The sequence below is a fragment of the Hermetia illucens genome, chromosome 6 (genome assembly GCF_905115235.1).
Source record: "Hermetia illucens chromosome 6, iHerIll2.2.curated.20191125, whole genome shotgun sequence".
NCBI classification, from domain to species: domain Eukaryota; kingdom Metazoa; phylum Arthropoda; class Insecta; order Diptera; family Stratiomyidae; genus Hermetia; species Hermetia illucens.
The window spans coordinates 40,811,462-40,823,229 of NC_051854.1; the positions used below are offsets into that span (position 1 = coordinate 40,811,462).

The following is an 11,768-nucleotide window of genomic DNA, read 5'->3' on the forward strand; positions in this document are numbered from 1 at the left end:
TTCAGAAACTGTGCGGTACACAGACGCCACCCGTAAAGCTCCCCGTCTCTGTACTTGCGCGAGGCGTCTACGATATACCTCCTTGTTAAGAGCGCGAGCCCATACCTCTGCGCCGTAGAGCAGGGCAGACTGCGTTGAGCTCATCAGGAGACGTCGCCTAGTAGACGTAGGACCCCCAATGTTTGCCATTAGCCTACTTAACGCCGAAACTCCAGCCGCAGCCTTGTTCGCTGCTGCTTGGATTTGCTCAGAAAAGCTCATCTTTGAGTCAACAGTCAACCCGAGGTACTTTACCGCTGATTTTGACTCGATTATCGACTCGCCGAACGATATGGGACGCAGGGTCGGAATTCTCTTCTTAGTCAGGATGACTACTTCGGTTTTTTCCAGTGCAAGGTTGAAACCATGAGTAGTCATCCATCCGCTTACCCGTCGCATCAATATGCCGAGTCTGCTTTGCGCCTGTTCGACAGTGCGTCCGGCAACAAGCGCTGCGACATCATCTGCGTAGCCGACCAGGCGCGACTCTTCTGGCATGTCGAGTTTAAGCAGACTGTCATAGGTAGCGTTCCAGAGGTCCGGCCCTAAGATGGATCCCTGTGCTACCCCCGACGTGAACTCCATCCACCTTTGACCCTCTAGTGTTTCATAGAGCAGGGAGCGGTTCCTCAGATAGTCCCTCAAAATCCGTAAGAAATAGTTCGGCACGTTGAAGGTATTGTCTAGTGTGCCTAGAATGTCTTTCCATCTTACGGAATTGAAGGCGCCTCTGACGTCAAGCGTTACGAGGAGCACCACCCGTCGAGTTCGGCGGCTATGTGCCTCTGCTCGTCGAACGGCGTCCACGACCTGCATGACAGCATCAATTGTCGATCTCCCTGCCCTAAAACCAAGCTACCGGGGAGATAAATCTCCGGCAGCGCGTATCGCTTCAGCGAGTCTACTTCTGATGAGCTTTTCGAGCACTTTCCTAGCAGTATCAATCATACACAGTGGGCGGTATGAAGACGGCAGTTCGGGATCGCCTTTCCCTTTAGGGATCAGCGCAAGCCTCGCAACTTTCCAACGAGCAGGGAAAATGCCCTCTTTCAGGCAAGCGTTGAATGCGCCGAGCAGTAGGTCTGGCCGGTGTTGGAATACCAGTTTGTACACCTCTGCTGGAATACCATCGGGTCCTGGCGCCTTCTTGTTTTTCATAGAGAGGACTGCCTGTTCCAACTCTTTTACAGAGAAAAGTGGACAGTCCTCTGCGCTCTCCGCGCCGACGTCATCATCCCATACGGGGTGTGCAGGGAAGAGTGCCCTCACAATGCGGTCCATCTGCTCGGCCTTAAGTGAACAGGGTTTCCGCAGAGCCCCGATTTTTCGGGTTACAAGTTTGTAACCGAGTCCCCACGGATCCCCATTCACCTCGTCGATCAGATCTTGCCAGCAGCGAGCTTTGCTCTTGTTTATTGCGCTGTGGAGTCTCCTTTTGGCTGATTTGTACTCCATCATTATGGTACATGCCTCCTCCCGGTCGCCTAGACGTTGTGTTAAGCGGCGGAGCCTGTGACATTCCTTCCGGAGCTCTGCGATTTCCCCTGTCCACCAATACATGGGAGGCTCCGCAGACCGTCGTTATCAGGTTCATAACTGAATTTACGACAGTGTCAGCAGCGGCGCCACCGCCCTCAGGAGTACCCTTCAGCGTGGCCCCACCTGTTCCCAGAGTTTCGACAAACTTCCCGGTGTTCACTTTCGCGACGTTCCATACACAGAAAGATCGCTGGGGTGGCGCACACCGAAAGTTTGTGTCCACCACTTCGAAAGCAATGTATTGGTGGTCACTTGCCGAAAAGTCTTCCAGAACTCGCCACCCGTCCACCAGCGACACCAGTGATTCCGATGCGAAGGTTACGTCTGGAATGCTTCCTTCGCAGCCCGGGCGCCGGAACGTTGGGGTGGATCCGGTGTTTAGAACTACCAGTCCTGTTCTCGCCGCCATTTCCAGAATTCGTTTCCCTCTGGAATCTGTGTGAGGCATGCCCCATTCAAGTACCCTAGCATTGAAGTCACCCCCGACCAGGATCCGCCCATCCGTGCTTAAGATAGCGTCCTCCAAAGCCTCAAGCCACCGACGAAAGTCCGGCATCGTCTCATTCGGCGTAAGATAGACACGCAGGATGTTGACAAACCGTAAAGGACCGGAGGTTACGTTAGGTTTAAAGTTCCTTCCTTTTTGTCATTATATTGTTATTGACATATTCTGAAAACGTTCTTTTCATTGGGAATTAATTGTTGGTTTTGGAAATTGGTTTTTGTAACCAAATTTGTCCCACGTAGTGACCAGCTCTAACAGTTAGTTTAGAAGGATGAGTTCCTAATTATATGCATGAGAACAAATTTCAACGTAGAGCAATTTTACACAAGGTATGCTCAGAAGCTAGGCTAAGATAGGCAGTGGGAACTTTTAACCCATTGAAATCTCCTGGAGTAGATAGCATTTTCCCAGCACTTATCCAGAGAGGCCCAGAAATTTTCTTAAAGTCTCTTCTGAGGGTGGTAAGAGGGAGCATAGCACTGGGAGACATACCCCAGGGCATGGAGACGGGCAAAAGTGATTTTTATTCCGAAAGGATCCTTTTCACACTAAATCTTTCAAACCAATTTGCCTAACATCGTTCGTACTCAAAACGGTGGAGAAGGTCATATAGTTGTCCATATTAGAACTAACATTCTAAAGCGTAATCCCCTACATTACTGTCAGCACGCTTTCCGGGCAGGACGGTCAACTGAAACTGCTCTGTATCAGCTGATAGAGGTACTACGGGATGCCATAGAAACAAAAGAAATTGCACTGTGTGCGTTTTTGGATATCGAAGGAGCATTCGACAACACATCGCACACAGAGAGACAAGATGCTCTGAACCGCAAAGGAGTGGGAAACACCCTGGCACTCTGGATGGGCAAAATGCTAGAAAGCAGACAAATAGAGGTACAAACAGGTACAAATTCTATGATATTATCATGAACACAACTCAAGGCTGTCCACAGGGCGGAGTACTATCGCCGCTGATGTGGAGTATAGTAGTGGATGAACTCCTGGACGCGTTAACAAATACTGAAATACAAATCCAGGGTTCCGCAGATGACATTGTTTTAATCTGTAGAGGCAAATATGAAGATACCCTATGTGATAGAATCCAAACTGAACTAAGGGTTACTAGTGCCTGGTGCAGGAAAGTGGGAATACGGATCAACCCAGCCAAAACCACCATAGTACCATTCACTAGGAGGCGTAAGCTTGATCAGAGAACAGAGGTCAAATATTTAGGAATTACGCTAGACCAAATATTACTCTGGAAGACACATGTCGGAAACCCACGAGGGCTCTGATGACTTGCAGATCCATAGCAGGAAAAAATGGGGTTGCAGCCCGAAGATACTACTTTGGATATATACTGCAATAGTAAGGCCAATGATTACCTATGGAGCGGTAATCTGGGCAGAAAGAACCGAACTCAGCGCACAAGCCAGGGAATTACATAAGCTTCAAAAGCTGGCTTGCGTGTGTATCAGTGGGGCAATGAGGACATGCCCAACGGCATCCCTGGAGGTCCTTCTGGAATTAACCCCTCTCCATCTGCACATTCAGATGCAGGCAAGGAGGGCAATATTCAGGATGGCCGGTAGTAAGAGTGAGGCGGGGAGCTGCCTAAATCGAAGGAAAATTACTATTTTTTCTAGGCGGTATCCCGAATTACTGATACCAAGGGATAACATGGCAACGAGGTTTCACTTCGATAAGAAGTTTGAAACACGTTGGAGTAACATGGCAGGCTTAAACCAGCAACTGATTACTTGGTACACTGACGGATCCCTCAAAGCAGAGGGAGCGGGTGCCGGTGTCATTGGTCCAAGGAAAATGTACTTTGAGCCAATAGGCAGGTACACTAGCATATTCCAGACGGAAATATACGCCATAGACAAATGTGCCTCCTTTAATCTGCAAAGGAACTATAGGGGGCAAAACATAGCTATTCTCACCGATAGCCAAGCAGCGATCAAGGCACTTAGGTCCAACCAGGTGAACTCTAAACTGGTATGGGAATGCCTTGAGAGACTGAATACACGAGGCTCGTCCAACAAGGTCTGGATACTTTGGGTCCCAGGCCATGCTGGGTTGGAAGGCAACGAGGCAGCGGGTGAACTAGCCAAGAAGGGAGCAGGGACGTCTTTACACGGGTCAGAATCCTTCTGAGGAATCGGAAACGGTTTCATGGCTATGAATCTAAGAAATGAAGAGGAACGGTGGAGGGAACTATACTAGGCGGGCCTACCAGGGATGGAGCAGTCCAGGGTGCTTATTGGGGGATACGAACCCATGCGCACAAAGGATTGCTTAAACCTCACCAAAAAGAACCTCCGAATCATAGTGGGAATTCTCACTGGTCATTGTCGGCTGAATTATCACCTAGGGAAGCTAGGGATATCTACGGACACTGCCTGCAAGTTTTGTGAGGAGGATGACGAAACCTCTATACACGTCCTGGGACAGTGTCCGGCACTTGTGCAAAGTAGGTCGAGGTATCTGGGAGAACATTTAATACCAGATGCAAAGCTGAAAGATCTGGAAGTAGGGAACATACTAAAGTTCCTAACGGTTATAGGCCTGCTTGAGATACTACGTTCAATAGGTACACTAAAACCAGTAAAAGGGCACAATAGTTCTTCAAGGACGCGGTGCGACTTCCCCTTAACAAAATAATAATAACAATAATTTTACACAAACCTTAAGAGGGTGACAAAAATAGCTACTTCATATGTACATGTACAAATATGAATCTCTAGTACAATTCCAACTATTTTTGTTAATTTTGACCTCACCATTAAATTCCTAGGCCATAAAGATTTAGTAAATTCATCGGAAATGAATAGCTTTTCACGAAACTTTCCAGTATTATGCCCCATACTATTCTTCATTCTATTACGCCACTCGTATTTGGTGCTCCTAGGATGAAGTTAAGGGCGGATAAATTTACATTGTTTACTAAAAGCATTGAAGAACAAACAAGTCGGGAAACCGGAAGCTGGACGCTTCGGGTACGAAAGGTTTTGTGTGTTTCTTAGTACGTAGCACGTAATATATCCATATATTATGTGAGAGTATCCACTTTCGGGTGATATTGACATTCATAGTCTTCAATTTTCAACGAAGCAACAAATTTGAGGTATTATAACTTTGTTAGTAATAGTGCAATTTCCACCAAACTTGGTAAGATCATGCTCTATATTATAGCCTATATCACTGCAAAATTTCATGGTACTAGGATGAACTTAAGGGGGGTTTCTAACCTATTACAAAAAATTGTAGTAATATACTATTATTAACTTTATTTAAACAGATATCGGCATGGAAGGTATTTCGGAGCCCAGGCACCATATAGTGGCAGCCTCCTGATTTTTTTCAGATTTTTCGGTTTGGTAGTTTCTGAGAATGGCCCCCTTAAAGAAGTGATCACTTTCAACCCCCCGCGCTCCCAACCCTTCCAACGAATGTCAAAACTAAGATCGGCTTTGAAAAGTACTAATCGAGACCTTTAATTTGATACCGCATATGACAATATTTGATGAAAAAAAATTTTACACCCTCCTTTTGCATGTATGGGGACCACCCCTTAAATTCGACATAAAAGGATGTAATTCACTGTATGCGTGAGCGTTCACAGTTCCCGCCTTTCTACCAAATTTGGTGTCAATCGCTATAACCGTCTCCGAGAAAAATGCGTGTGACGGACAGACAGACAGACAGACAGACGGACAGGCAGACAGACAGACTGACAGAGAGTCCTGTGAGGAGTTGCCAGATCTCCCATCAGGCGCGACCCCAGGTGGCGGATAGGGGCATACCTATTGATGTGTAAATATGTGTTCATGCACTTTTCTTTTCTGACTGTGTATGGGCTAGTGTTTGCTCATCTCTGGTGCGTGGACCAAGATGGCTATGGGAAGGATACCCAGAACATAAAACCACCATGGAAGACGAGAGAAGGAGTAAACTTACGGTGCAGGAGCTCGGAACCCCAATACCGGCGGCTTTTGGGAGTGAGCAAGCGGGCTCCCTGTCGTCGATATCCCTCGACTGCAGTGCCTCGGTGGTGGACAACTTGGCCACCTTGGCATATAATGTTACAAATGATTTGGATCTGGAGAAGGAGGTGTTCAAGCGAAGTACGACCTTACCGAGAACACCAGTAACAAGACCAAACAAAAATAAACTGAAGGCAGATCGTTGGATGACAAAAGCCGTGATAACACCCGCCGCATATGTTCAAGAAGCGCGACAGCAGGAGGTGCTCCAGAAACAAGAAAGGGATCCATTCAAAAGAAGCTCGTCAACTTTGAGATCTCCACCAATGCTAAAGGCGATGAAGGAAAAAGTACAGGCAAGATCAATAACTGGCAAAAGTGAAACAGCGTATAAAAGGAGTAACCCTGTCGGGGCTTATAAGGAGCGGAGTCCCGATCCGGAGGAATTACCATTTATCCAGCTTGGGGCAAAAATAGTTGAGCTGTCCGAGTTCATCAAGGACAAGCACAACGTGCACCAAGCCATAAAGAATATGGTGAGGGCCATTAGAGTCCTCTATAATAGATCGCAGATGGAGGAAAAGAATACTAAGGATACGCCGAACCCCGCTGCACCAACAGTGTCACAAGCGACCCAAGTGACACCTAACCGTACTACCATCGAAACACGGCAAAATAAACGAGTACGGGAAAAAGAGGGGGATCCTTCAAATAATCAGCAGGCACCTAAGAGAAAAAAAGGCGGACAGGAAACTCTGAAAACCAGCACTAATAGCTCTGAAGGAGGAAAGCGTACAGCGAATGTGGAAAAGTCGACCAGCGTTGCGAAGCCCAAGACGAACGGAAACGATGGATGGACTAAGGTTACGAGCAAAAAAGCGAAAGGGAAAGCAAAATTGCGAACCCGTCCAGATGCAATTGTTATCTCCAGTAAGGGAAATCTGTCCTACGCGGAGATACTCAGAAAGGTCAAAGCGGATCCCGACCTAAAAGATATGAGCGGAAATGTGAATCGAATCCGAAGAACCCAGAAAGGGGATCTCATGTTCGAGCTGAAAAGATCCAGCGTAGGCAAGACTGATGACTTTCGCACTCGGGTGAAGGACTCACTTGGGGAGAATGCCGCAGTGCGTGCCCAAAAACATGAGATCTACATACAATGTAAGGATCTCGATGAAATAACATCAAAAGCAGAAATTTGTACAGCTCTGAAGGAGCAATTCAAGTTGGAAGAACTTACAGAGGAGTCTGTTGTAAGTTTACGAAAAGCCTATGGCGGTACTCAAATGGCGACAATACGAGTACCAGCGGAGGCAGCGCAGATGTTGTTGGCTGCCGGAAAAATTCGGATTGGATGGGTTGTCTGCCGTTTAAGAGAATAGACTTCACTAAAGAGGTGCTTTAAATGCCTCATGTTTGGGCACTTCGCCAAGGTATGCACCAGCAGCATTGATCGATCCGATCGATGCAGAAGGTGTGGGGAGAAGGGCCATATTGCCAGGGAGTGCAATAGGGACCCCAAATGCCTATTGTGCGAGGTGAAAGAGGGGCAGGATAACCGGCATATTGCCGGAAGTAGTAAATGTCCTGAATTTAGGAAGGCGCTCACTGCAATAAGAAAATGAGGTTTATTCAAATAAACCTCAATCATTGCAGGATCGCTCAGGATTTACTTGAGCAGACCACGTGCGAATCAGAGATGGAAATCGCCATCATAAGTGAGCCGTACAGAAGCCGTCACGGTGGCGCATGGGTCACAGATTCGACTGGTGGAGCGGGGATATGGGCTTGCGGTCGACAGGCCATACAATGTACTGCAAGTCAGGCAGCCAGTGGCTTTGTGTGGGCAAAAATAAGTGGTGTATATGTATACAGCTGCTACGCCCCACAAAGCTTGACACTGTCTGAATTCCAGCAAATGCTTGATAATCTTGTTCTCGACGCAAGGGGACGAAGTCCAAAGGTGATTGCTGGTGATTTCAATGCTTGGGCCCTAGAGTGGGGTAGCAGAGAATCAAATGCTAGGGGGCGCAGTTTAATAGAAGTTTTCGCGCAGATGGACATGGTTTTGGCTAACGAAGGTTCTGTAAACACCTTCCAGAAAGGGGGGTCAGGCTCAGTTGTACACCTGACCTTTGTCAGCACTTCGCTGGCGCGTGGTATGTTCTGGTGCGTCAGCGAACGCTACACCCACAGCGATCACCAGGCAGTTTTCTTTGAGACATGTGTCGAACCTCAGGGCAAGGAGCTATCATGCCCGAAACCGAAAAAGATTTCAGGCTGGTCTGCAAAATCTTTGGATGAGCAGAGCTTCTTAGAGGTGTGGTTAGATCAACCTGATACAGCAGGCGCCTCTACGGAAAGAGCTGTCCATCTGGCTCAATGTATCGTCAAAGCATGTGACACGTCCATGCCTAGGAGGTGCGCATTCCCCCGTAGAAGACCAAACCACTGGTGGAATGATGAACTGACCGGCCTTCGATCAGCCTGCCACCAAGCCAGAAGAGCGGCTCAGAGGGCGATAGGTAGAGTCGATCAAGGGCAGAAAGAGTGCGCCTACAAGGCAGCCCGCAAAACCTTCAAACTCGCCATCCAGCGAAGAAAGAGGAAATGCTTTAGGGAGCTCTGCTCAGAAGCGGACGTAAATCCGTGGGGGAGAGCTTATGGAATCGTGATAGGACGATTTAAAGGCCGTTCGTCTCCGCAGATCACGTGCCCCATCCTCTTGTTGCAAATCATCCAGGGGTTATTCCCCCAGCAAGAGGAGAGCACCGACACATTCCAACCACCTCAGAATGTGACGGCAATCCCGCCAGTCACCAGAGACGAACTCCTGGAGATCTGCGGCAGAATAGGAGGCAATAAAGCACCGGGTCTGGACGGAGTACCGAATAAGGCCCTTAAGCTTGCCATGAAATCCAGGCCGGACATGTTTGCTGAGTTGTTCGAAGCGTGCATGTCCGAGGGAATATTTCCAGCGGTATGGAAGCGGCAGAAGTTGGTGCTTCTGCCTAAGCCTGGTAAACCTCCAGGTGAACCATCCTCATACCGACCCATATGTCTTTTGGACACGGTGGGGAAAATACTAGAGAGGGTAATCTATAATATCATAGATTACTCCCAGTAGTTGAGAGCCAAGGCAGCCTTTCAGATCGGCAGTATGGATTCCGTAAAGCCAGATCAACCATTGATGCCATCAAATTGGTTACTGGCTTGGCCGAAGATGCAATCCACGGAAAGGGTAGTACCAGCACATATTGCGTGGTAGTAACCCTGGACGTGAAAAATGCATTCAATTCGGCCAATTGGAATCTAATCCGGAAATCTCTAGCGAAGGTTGGTATTCCCGCCTATCTCGCCGCAATTGTCGATAGTTATTTAACTGAAAGGAGGCTCTGGTACGACACTGATGACGGACCGCAGAAGTACGCCGTTTCCGCGGGTGTCCCGCAGGGCTCCGTATTGTTCCCACTACTGTGGAACATCATGTACAACGATGTACTTAATCTTCCCCTTCCGGAGGAAGCCACAGTGGTGGGTTACGCTGACGACATTGCACTGGCTGTTGTCGCAAAGCATCTCGAAGATGCTGAGTTATACTCAAGCGAGGCAATCAGTGCTGTCAAATGCTGATTAGAGAGCTCTGGTCTGGCGCTTGTGGAGGAAAAAACGGAAGCGGTCCTCGTCACGAAGCGCCGGAAGAGAAATTACGCCTGTGTTAGAGTCGGGAATCATATCATCACTTCCAAGCCGGCCATCAAATTCTTGGGGGTGGTGATAGACAGCAAGCTCAGCTATAAGCAACACGTACAGTATCTTTGTGATAAATCATCCAAAGCTAGTATGGCCCTGGCGAGGATGATGCCGAACGTGGGAGGGCCACGGTATACCTCTAGGTTGCTTATAGCCAGGGTAGTGACCTCAATCATGCTCTATGCGACCCCAGTTTGGAGCGAGGCGTTGCGGATGTCAGTTAACACTAGCAAACTGAATGCAGTCTACGGGAGGACAACCCTGAGGGTATGCTCTGCCTTCAGGACTGTCTCAGATGATGCCGCATTCGTCATCTCTGGAATGATGCCGATTGACATCTTGGCAGATGAGATGGCGAATATATACCATGCGAAGTCAATCTCTCCCTTATTGCAGACGAAGAAGGCTGAGAGGGAGAGATCCATAAATAGATGGCAAGAGCGGTGGGAACGCTCGGGAAAGGGTCGGTGGACTCACAGGCTCATTCCTGCCATCAAGGAGTTGTTGGAGAGACGACACAGTGAGATTAATTTTAATCTCACCCAGTTTCTCACGGGACATGGAGGATATCTCCAATACCTTCACAGATTTAAATTGGAGACCTCACCCGACTGTCCAAATTGCGATGGAGTCCCAGAGGACCCAGAGCATGTATTCTTCCACTGTCCGAGATTTGTGGAGGAAAGGAGAAACCTAGAGGAGACTCTAGGAGAGGTGCTGGTACCAGAAAATCTGGTGCCGAAAATGCTAGCACATCAAGAGAATTGGGATGCGGTCAACTCCATGATCGCATCAATTCAAGATAAATTGCGAAAGGCAGAGGAAAGGAGAAAAACGCGATCACGTGCGCCGCGTATAGAAGAAATGGGATTAAGCTAGAGTGAGCTGACTCCGCCCGGTAATGTAATACCTTATGGTGGTTCCGCAGGGCAGGGAGGGAGTCGGGGGTGGTTTTAGTGGATAAAAATCCCACACGCTGGTGTGTCCAGACCAGTGTCTTTTGAAGATTTCCACCTCCTCAAAAAAAAAAAAAAAAAAAGACAGACAGACAGTAAACCGATTTTAATAAGGTTTTGTGTTTACACAAAACCTTAAAAAGGTGTTAGGTGTAGACAAAATGGAAGGAAAGTTCCTGACTGATAACATAATTGACATAGTACCCATACTTGACGACGGACAGAACCAATTGAGAAGGGATTTTCTTCCACTCTTACCCCTCCCGAATTTTTAAAAACAGGACAACTGACGTTTCCGTCCAGCATAAAGACAACTCATCAGACGCTACCTCACCTTTGGCCTTGGAGCAGTGTGACCGAAGTGACTTTGAACCGATTACAGAGATAAATACTTACTCAGTTAATGTTGGATACACAAAACACAGCGACACAATTGCATGCCCTATAGCTCGCAAATTGTAGTAAATTTGCCGCTAGATGGCAGTAGAAGTCAAACGCCTAAATAGATGCAAAACTCAATTACCAGAAAAACCAGGCGCACTCTTATGTTACTAACACGATTTCACGGCGCCGGCTCGAAAATTAGGAAGTTCTGATAATGACTATGCAGCGTGGACCCCACCAGCTTCTGGGAAAAATCGATATCCGGGAATGGATTGCGTGAGCGATGACATGTATAAGTGACGTCACTATAAATCACATGGGCTAACAGACCGGTTTCCATGGAAACGAGTGCATAGTATTTCACAACTGCCCGCGCTTCGCGATTTAAAGCAATTTGAAAAACTGGAGGCCGGTCAGCATACAAACAAAACCACACTGATAACAGTAATAGTAAAATGCAGCACCAATGAGATCCCACGTGAAGCGATCCCGACAGACGAGAAACGTGTGCTGCTTTGGGAAAGCAACATTGAAGCCGGCAAACGATGTTTACGATTATTCATTGCTCATTTGATCCGAGAGCTTTCAGCAAGCTCTCGTGCG

General features: G+C 47.8%; 1 protein-coding gene across 1 annotated transcript in view; it reads right to left on the bottom strand.

Annotated features, from left to right (window-relative positions):
• Positions 1 to 11,292, bottom strand: part of LOC119660389 (nicotinamidase) — a 133,374-nt gene extending 122,082 nt beyond the window's left edge. Inside the window, exon 1 of the mRNA XM_038068913.1 lies at positions 11,178 to 11,292. The gene's annotated coding sequence lies outside the window, so the exon portion shown is untranslated. The remainder of the gene's footprint in view (positions 1 to 11,177) is intronic.
• Between the last annotated feature and the right edge of the window lie 476 nt (positions 11,293 to 11,768).